This window comes from Hipposideros armiger, unplaced genomic scaffold (assembly GCF_001890085.2).
Source record: "Hipposideros armiger isolate ML-2016 unplaced genomic scaffold, ASM189008v1 scaffold_147, whole genome shotgun sequence".
Classification (NCBI taxonomy): domain Eukaryota; kingdom Metazoa; phylum Chordata; class Mammalia; order Chiroptera; family Hipposideridae; genus Hipposideros; species Hipposideros armiger.
Window position 1 is genome coordinate 2,723,182 of NW_017731497.1, and position 9,208 is coordinate 2,732,389.

The window sequence follows — 9,208 nt, forward strand, 5'->3', positions numbered from 1 at the left end:
CTGTGGAGGGCAGTGTCACTGGCCCTCATATGTGGGATCCGAACCGGGGCCCTCTGGCGTCCCAAGCCAGTTCTTAACCATCGCGCCACTCGACCGGCCCAATACATAGGTTTTTTTAAGATGAGAATTTGGTCTCAACTCCCCACATGCCTAATACAGTGCATAATAAGCACAGGAATGTGTCCACTGAGTGCCGTACTCAATGTAACTGACTTGGCGGTCATTCTTTAAGGGCTAATTATTGAACCTCTAGTTTATCTAGAACCCTTTTTTTCCAGTCATTACTAGGTCCTTCTTGATGCATGCCTTTGATCTTTCTTCTGCCTCAACTTGGTGTTATGAAAAGATCAAAAGACCACTGAATTCTGGCTAAGCCTCAGTTAACTTGTTCCTAAAATTGGGAAAATAATTCTAAGTCATTGTAGGGTTGATGAGATGTTATATTATAGTGAGCCCTTCCCTTGGAAAGAGTGTATAGGCAAAATAAATGAAATTGTTCTGTTTTCCCATTAGATAAAAACTGATTAAAAGGCTAACGGGTCAAAGGGTTCAAAGTATTAAGAAGAATGGTACTCCATTCATATTAAAAAACTTATTCAACTATTTATGGAATGTCTGCTATATACAAAGCAGCAGCAATATAAACACTGTTTCCTAAGAGCACAGAAACTTTTTAACTCTAATAGCCACTTAACCTCTTTAAGTTGTTTCCCCATCTGTAAAATGAAAATATTTCTACCTATTTTATAAGGTTGTATGAATGCAAAGTGAGATAATGTTTGTAAAGTGAATAGTGTACTGCAAGTGCTCAATAAATGCCAACTGTAATTGCTAGAGCTTGTTTGGTGATATAGAAATCAGTTGACTCTGGGAACCTTGGGCTGATGGTGATTTCCCTCATAATGACTTGTAAAATGCAGTGCTTTTACAATAGCTCTGCCTTAAGGAATATTATGACTATGTTCCATCTGCAGAAAATACTTGTTGTAGTCTTGCCTTTGTTTGAAAGCTGAGAGATTGTTCTTTTAAAATCCAACAGGTGGCACAAGGAGCCACTTGTCCTGCAGGACAAGCACTGGCCAGCAGGGAGCTTTATCTCCCCATTTCCAGAGGGCCTTTGTCTTAGAGATGTCTTCTTAAGTCTGTTACTCTGTTACTGCATAAGTAGCTGTGCAGCCCATGGTTATTCTGTGTTTTCCTGAAGGATCAGAAGTGGCCTAGAAGACAGCAGAGAGTGGGTCTAGTCTTCCCCAAATATTTTCCCCTAAATATTCCACTCACTTGAAACTAGTTAGCTATATTAAACTACTTAAATTCCAAATTGCCCTTACATGAAAGTACATACCATTGGCTCTAAATGTATTTTTTTTATAGAAACACATAGTCCAAAAATCTAGTAGAATGTCTGTCTTCATTATTAATCACTCCAGCTTGGTAGTCAGTGGGAAGCATAGACTCTAAAGCAGTGGAGCACTAGGAAGTGAGCTGGAAGGGAAGTTGTGTTGCTAATCTGTAATGTTTGCTAATTTCCATAAATATCCCCACCATGGCCAATGTCAAGTACTAGGATGAAGTCACTTTAAACAGAGTGGGGAAGAGATGAGCATAATCTCCTGTTCAGGTAATGCCAAAGACTTATTTTAGGACTATTTCCATCATCATCAGAACTGCTAATAAAATATCCATATTGACAATTTGGGGCTTACTTTTGTCTTTTCCTCAGATCAAAAAGCAGAGAGTGGAAATGAAAAATGGGAAAAAGAATGGACTACTTACTAGTCTAACCTAAACTCGATGATTGGCCTTGAATAAAGAAGAGTAGACCTACTGGATCATTTTACCCACCTGAGCACAACACATAACAGAGTAAGAACTCTATAAGATGTTTCTCTCTGACTTCTAATAAAGTGGTAATATATTAAATATAGAATTTCAGGTTAGGAAGAGACAATTCACTCCAGTTTTATACAGCTTTTAATTGTTCTTTATGCCATGTCAAAATGTGCTTGCTTTTAACTTAAATTCACCTATTCAGATTCTGGCCTAGGAAGGGAACATAGAAAATACATGTCGTTTATTTTCAAAATGACACCCCCAGAGCTAATTGAGGATGGCTTTGCTTCTCAGGATGACTATCACAATTTCCTACAAACAGTATTTGCAGCTTCTCATCACCCTTTTCATATTTCTCTGGACATGCTCCAATTTGTCCATATCCCTCTTAAAATAGGCTCAATGACTGAGCACATTGCCAGCTCAGAATAACAGGGAACTATTACTTGTTTTGTTCTGATCATCACATGTGTATCAATACAGCCCAGTATCACATAAGGTTTTTTTGGCAATGCAATAGCATCACACTTGATTTACATAAACTTATAGCTGACTATAATCCTGCTTTTTTAACTGTTATTAAACCTCATGTCCCTTATGCTATAATTGCATTTTAAGGAATCTAAGTCTGGTGAATATACTAAAAACCATTGAATTGTGCCCTTTAATCAGTGGGTTGAATGATATGTGAATTATATCTCAAGGAAGCTGTTAAAAAATGTAAGTGCAAGAAATAAAGACAGGTGTATTTTATTAAATACTAAATGTTATATTTTATTAAATAACTACTAAATTTTGCCAGATACATTCTCTCATATAATCCTTTCAACAATCCTTTTGAGTTCTAGAGGAATTAAGAAACTTGTGCAAGTGGAGGGGCAAGGATTCGAATCTAGGTCTGTCCAGGATGCTCATGCCATGCGCATTTCACTACACCACACGGCCTCCCTGTCCCCCTGCTGTGTACTATGCTCTGTAATTGGTGCCCAGTTGATGTCAGTGAGAGGAGGCCTACCAGACAGAGCTGCAGCACCATGTGGACCCTCAGAGTAGTAATAGGGGATATGGTGATTTAGAGAGATTCAGAGTTAGCAAGATCTGGAAGGTAGCAAAAGGCAGGTGTTTCATAAGCGGAGCAAATATGATTATTGGCAGTGGAGAAAGGGGGGCTGGTGGAGTGGTGGGGAGGTATTGGGAAGAACAATGTGAGTGACCCAGACTGGCCTGCATTTTAGGTGTGTCACCTGGGAAAAATAGATGTAAGCAAATTAGAGGCCTGATTTTGAAGAGACCAGGGTCCTGGTCTGGTTTTAGACACAGGGGCCGAAGCCTGAGGAATCAAGGACTCAGGTCTGACAACCAGGAATTAGAGCTGAGACTCAGTAGATGAAAGCAGCACAAGCCCAGCAGTCAGAACTAGGATATCTGATCAGAGTAGGACAAGTCACAGGGTAACTGTGTCCCCTGCACTACTGGAACAGGGTTCCGCAAAGCCTCCAGCTAGGGACGGGATATGCTGCTGAATCAGGGCAGGGCCAGAGCTATGGATGAGTGACAAGTGGTTCAGCCATGGGCGCTGACAGATCATTAGAAGAGACCAATCCAGTGTTTTTTGTTTTTGCTGCAACATGCGTGACCAGTGACAGCCACGGTACATCTATTACATATGCCCCTGTAGAAGTATCCAGGGTTAGACAAAATTTGGGGTGTGCCATCCATAATGCCGCCTACACAGGAAAGTGTATCAGGAAGTGACTAAGAGAGAATGTTGTTTCAGAAATAACTCTGAATCTGTTCCATTCAATTTTATCATCAGCAAAAATTACTTGTGTGCATGTCTGATTTTGGCAGGCCGGTGTGATGGGACCACCCAGGTGGTCCTCATCAGGCAGACTCTGCCTGTGCAGCCAGAACCCTTGGCTTAGCCTCTCTTTCAGTGCCAGCTCACTCACTTAGCCAAGGCTCCTTGGGTTTCATGTAACAGATACATCTCAAGCTTGCCTGAGCTAAAATGGAGAGTGTACTGGACATGGGCCAGGGCAGGAAGGGCAGCTGGGCCTCATGGGGGTCAGAACAAAGCCCTGGGAGGCCCCTGGGAATGGAGACAGCTATTCTCTTGCCACCTCCCTTTTTCTCTGAGGGGTGACCTGGTTTCTCATCTCTACTTCTCCCTGACACTGTTTCAGTCTCCTTTCTCTACATCCCAGTTTCTTCTGCCTCCCAGAGCACATAGTGGAAATGCCATGCCAGTTCCCTGTTATATGCTGCCCTAGTTCCATGGCCAGTAGTGACTGACCAGAAAGAAGGGCTGTGTCCCAATTCCAGATGCCCTGGAGAAAGAATCTGGTTGTCTGAGCTTGGGTCAGGAGTGTCTCCTCCAATCATCTGTGGGCACTTGGGGTGATAGTGATTCATGGGGCCCACCCCTGTGGGAAGGGACTGGGGGAAAGCTCTTAGGAAAGGAGGTGTAGTTCTGAACTGAAACCCCATAGGGTGACTACCCCTCCCCACTGTTATTTCCACTGCCTTTGGTCTAAACCCTCACCCTTCAAGCTGCCTCTGTTGCTCTGCCTTCTCCCTGAAACACTGAACATTAGCTAGACATTGTTTGTTAACTGAAAACACCTTCACGAGTGTCAGCGAATTGGTGATGAATATATGCAACAAAAACATTTTTTTTTCATGTAGAATAATCAAATCTAGGGACCACATGTCGAGGGGAGAAACCAGTTTAAACTAAAGACATACCAAGTATGTTTACAAGAATCTGAGTCTGTTCACAAGAATCCACGTTGCCTAACAATATATTTTGCAACCAACAAAATTACTCATACATAAGCACAAGTAATTAATTTGTGAAGTGCCTTTTTAAACAGCCCTCATATTATGTCTGAATGAAAACTGCCTTATTCATACTTCTTTAAGTATCCAAAGAATAAAATTTGAAACCAGGGGCTAGTAGCAGAAAACCTGGAGGTTCTGACCTAAATGGGTTCCTGCTTCAGATTTCTAAGGTGGCATTAAGAGAACTGTGGAGCATGTTGTATAGCCTGAAGGCTATACTTTTAGGCTCTGAGAGCAACCAAGTGATGACAATCAGTGAGGAGGACGATGATGGTGATATCAACTTATTTGGTACCAGGCACTGCACTAAGCACTTTACATGGATTATCTCATTTAAACTTTATAGCATCTCATAAGATAAATAGTACTATTATCCCCATTTTACAGATGAAGAAACTAAGGCACAGAGCTAGTAAGTACCATTCCCAAGGTCCCACGAGTGGTAACGTGCAGAGCCAATATATAAGCCTAAGTCTGGCTAAAGACCTTTGATCTTAATCAATATAATATACTTAGATCTTCCAACAAGACATTAAAAAATATTTGAAAATGAAACTCCCTAATGGACATTCAGCCTTTCTATCTTTTTTTTGTCACTCATTAGGTCTTTTCATTTTCAGTGCATTTGAGCAAGTACTTTTTGTGTGTTTTCTATAAGGAAAGTACTGATGTCAAGGGCAATGAGAAAATGATTAAGATCTTGGGGTTTTCAAGGAGCTCAAGGTCATCTAATAGTAATGAAAAAGCTGTACAAACATAGCTATAACCTAACACTGAATACAATATGCCACCCTAGAAACACAAAGGCTCCAGGAGATTAAGGGAAAAAGAGAGCATGTCTACTAAGTATATAGAAGTTGATTTGCTGCATATGAATGTTAGATGAATCTCATGAGAGAGACAGAAATCCCATGTAAGCCAAACAATTCTGAGGTATGATTCACAGCAGGCCCACTGTGACTTCTGGTAAATCATGTAGTCTTTAAATCACCTGTGGAATGTGACCCCTAAGAATAAGACACTAGGCTTTAAAGGAAGGAATGGATTCTAGACAGGCTTGATCCTTGTTGCATGTTCTTGGTAAACACTTTCCCTGAAGAAAACACCTCTAATGTGAACTCTCAGCCAGCCTACCGCACCAGGGACAACAGGAAGAAGTGCTGGGAAGATCTTTGAAAAGAGCTCTCCCCTCAATGTGACACGTTAGATCTGAAGGATCTTTCCCGAAGAATAAAGGGGTACACCTGTTCTTTGTACTCTGATTGCAGAAACCAGCCCATCATCTGCCCCAGCTAGACCAAGTGGACGGTGGTGCTGCCTGCCATCCAGAAATCTGAACCGTGCACTGATTACTCCTTTGCGCTCCAATCCCATTACCAAACGCTGTTCTGTTCAGGTAATGTGAGCCCAGCTCTGCTTTTCAGCACCCCTGAAGTCTGCAGCAGTCTGTGATCAGGACTTAGAGGCTTAACTGTGGCGGTGGAAAGCAGGATGCACTCCAGACTTTGGATGAAATGGCTCAAATGCTTCTTTTCATTTATGTACGACTTTACATTACAAAGCCCATCCCAATCATCATTAATTAAACCTGCCACTCTGCGGTAGGGCTGCATTAGTCTGCTCATTTTACAGCTGACAAAACAGATAGAAAGGCTTAAGGATTTGCTGAAGTGAAGTGGTGTTCAATCAAAGGTGCCTGGCCCAATTCTCTTTCTAGTTCATTCTTTTTTTTTCACTTGGAAGAGGCCTTCAAAGTGCCCAGTTCTTAACTCCAAGCAGCTTAAGGAAGTCAACTGGGAAAGGTTGCTTGGCAGGGAAACAGCAGCAATCTAGACCAGAGCAGCAGTAGGGGCTTGAATTATCTGAAAATGACCAAATCATATTCTGCTGATTCTCAGCGGATGTTAAATATGCACATGTACATGTACACACACACACACACACACACACACACACACACACACACACACACACACACACACACTTTCCCCTGTCAGGCCAGGGAACGGGGCCAGGACATTGAGACATAGTTGGAAAGTGCTTGAGAGCAATGCTACATTTGACCTGGTGGAAAGCAGCCTATCTACTACCCACACTTTAACACCCTTGTTACCAGATCCTTTACATTATAATTTTAAACGAACTCAAAATGAAACATATCCCAAGGACAAGCCTGGTCCTATGTTTGTGGGGCCTGAGGCAAGGGTAAAAATGGAGGCCCACATATCATATGTCTAAATATTTGAAAAGTGTAACTCTAGCTAACAAGCTAGTTTCCCACCCTGACAGATGTATGTTTATAATGACTTAGAAAATCGGTTTGAATTTCAAATATTCTGGCTCCTCAGAGCTCCACATCAGAATGCAGTGGTTCACAGACAGCAGTCTTGGCCCGGACTAATGTCCTTCTTTCCTACCCCGAGGCTGGACCTGCATCATGAAGGGCCTCACACACACACATGATGAGGATCCCAGCCCATTTGTTCAAGCTCTGGCCACATTACCACCCCCTTTTGCCCACAGCTTGGGCACAACAATGGCACGGTCCACCCTAAGAAGTATAGATAAAAAAAAGAGACCCAGACCAATCCTGGAAGCAGGGCTTTTGGCAGAAATTCTGGGGCCTGGATACCTGGAGTGTGGCCTAAGAGGAGGGCATGGCTTTGAGTGAATAAATCCACCTGGCCTATGGATTTCTTGTCCAGTGGGGAGAATTGAGAGCAAGGATAGGGTTTTCTAAAGGGAGGGGCCCTTCTTGCCAAGACCTAAGAGCAAATGATTATCTGACCAAGTAATAAGCCGTAGTATGAGTTAATGCTAGAATTTGCACAAATCTGGACACCATAAATAATTGCTCAACTACAAAACACAAGAGTATGAGCTGTTTCAAGCATTTTGTCTGCTGCCTCTCACAAATAACTTACTTATTCTGGGCAGTACGCATGGTCTCCAGGAGATAAATGGACCAGAAACCAAATGAATAATCTTTGTAATTGAATATTTTACTGGAGAGGTTAAGCGCCCATAGAAAGCCAGATAAGAAAGCTCTAGGTGGGGATCCCAGGGTGGGTGCCCTTGCTGTTGCCTCCCTGAAATGGACCAAGTGGGAGGAAGAAGAGAAGCATGACTGCCTGGGTGGGCATGTGCTGCCTTGCTCTTTGTGGAGGGGTCCTTGGGTCAGCCGAGGTTGCAAGGAGCGGTGGGACAAAACAGATGCTTCCATCCACATCATTTCCCTCAGAATCAATCATGATCCCAGTCCTGGCTTAACATGCAAAGAAGTTAAAATTAGGACCTTTTTTACTCACTCATATCTCAATTTTGTTTAAATTAATGATTTACATTTAGTTTTAAAGGAACTATGTCCACATATAAAAAAGTACTTTTATCATCAATTTATGCCACAGATGCCAATAAGGAAATGTGTAAGTTGTGTATTTTGCTGCTAGTTTGTTGTTGTTGTGTTATGCTAACAGCATTAAATTCTGGATGCTTGGCTCAGACAAAGGCACTAGTCCAACCCTCTCTAACAGCATTGTTTTCAGTATATAAAGAACATATTTCCTTAATGATCTTTGCATGTTGGTTGTATAAATTAATTCCTTAAAAAGTTTTTGCTTTTAAAATGGAGATAAAAATACAGCCCAAATCAGAATAAAAGTGCCATTTCACACCATCAGGTGGTGGTCACTTGTGGGGTGTGGACAGACAGGGCTCTCTCCTGCCCCATAGCCTTCTCCCCCACAGGTCCACTATCGGTTTAGACAGAGCCACTCTGCAGAGCCAGGGACAATTTGTGTGGCTATACTGACCTCCTTTCTGGTTGTCACTTGACAGCCTGGCCCGTCGGCTACTTTGTTGCCACCCACACAAGCATCCAGCTTCCTGAAAGTGTGCCCACAGCCTCCCCACCACAGTTCAGGTTCCCACGTCAGTGTGACTCATCCTCTGCCCAACCAGTTCAGGTGAATTGTATGTCCAAAGCAAGTGACTTAGTGCTGGTCAGTAAGACCTTGCTGGGATGATGCTGTCCTGACATCTGATGAGAAGCGTGGCTAGTGGAGGAGGCTGATGACTCCTCCTAAAACCTGACGTCACTGATAACAAGTGACGTAACCTTCCGTTTATCCAGAATAGCTAGGGAGTGGGGAGTTCTAACACACTGGGTAATCTGCTTAACTGTGGACTACTAGTTTTAAATGAAAAATAAACTAATTTTGAAAGAACTATAAGCCAACACAACACATTACAGGCATATCATAATTTACCTAGCATTGTAATTACTTGTGTGTGTGCCCCACCTCTCGTGCAAGACCATAGGCTTCTTAAAGGATGGTGTGTACCAATTTCATCTTTATTCCCTTATAGTACCTAGTGAGTTGCTTTATATTAATATTTATATTGTAGGCACTAAAAAAAGTTTTCATTAAAAGAATGAAACACAAACTGTAATTTACCAACATTACCTCATCCTTCTTTGATGACTCAGAAGGCCATCCAGGATCACACATTTCTTCAAGCGTACTATTAT

At 42.2% G+C, this 9,208-nt stretch overlaps 1 long non-coding RNA gene across 1 annotated transcript in view; it reads left to right on the forward strand.

Moving 5' to 3' along the window:
• Positions 1-8,353, forward strand: part of LOC109387074 (uncharacterized) — a 13,728-nt gene extending 5,375 nt beyond the window's left edge. The window contains exons 4-5 of the long non-coding RNA XR_002124900.1: positions 1,724-1,866; positions 5,946-8,353. This is a non-coding gene — a long non-coding RNA (uncharacterized LOC109387074). The remainder of the gene's footprint in view (positions 1-1,723; positions 1,867-5,945) is intronic.
• The last annotated feature ends 855 nt before the right edge of the window (positions 8,354-9,208 follow it).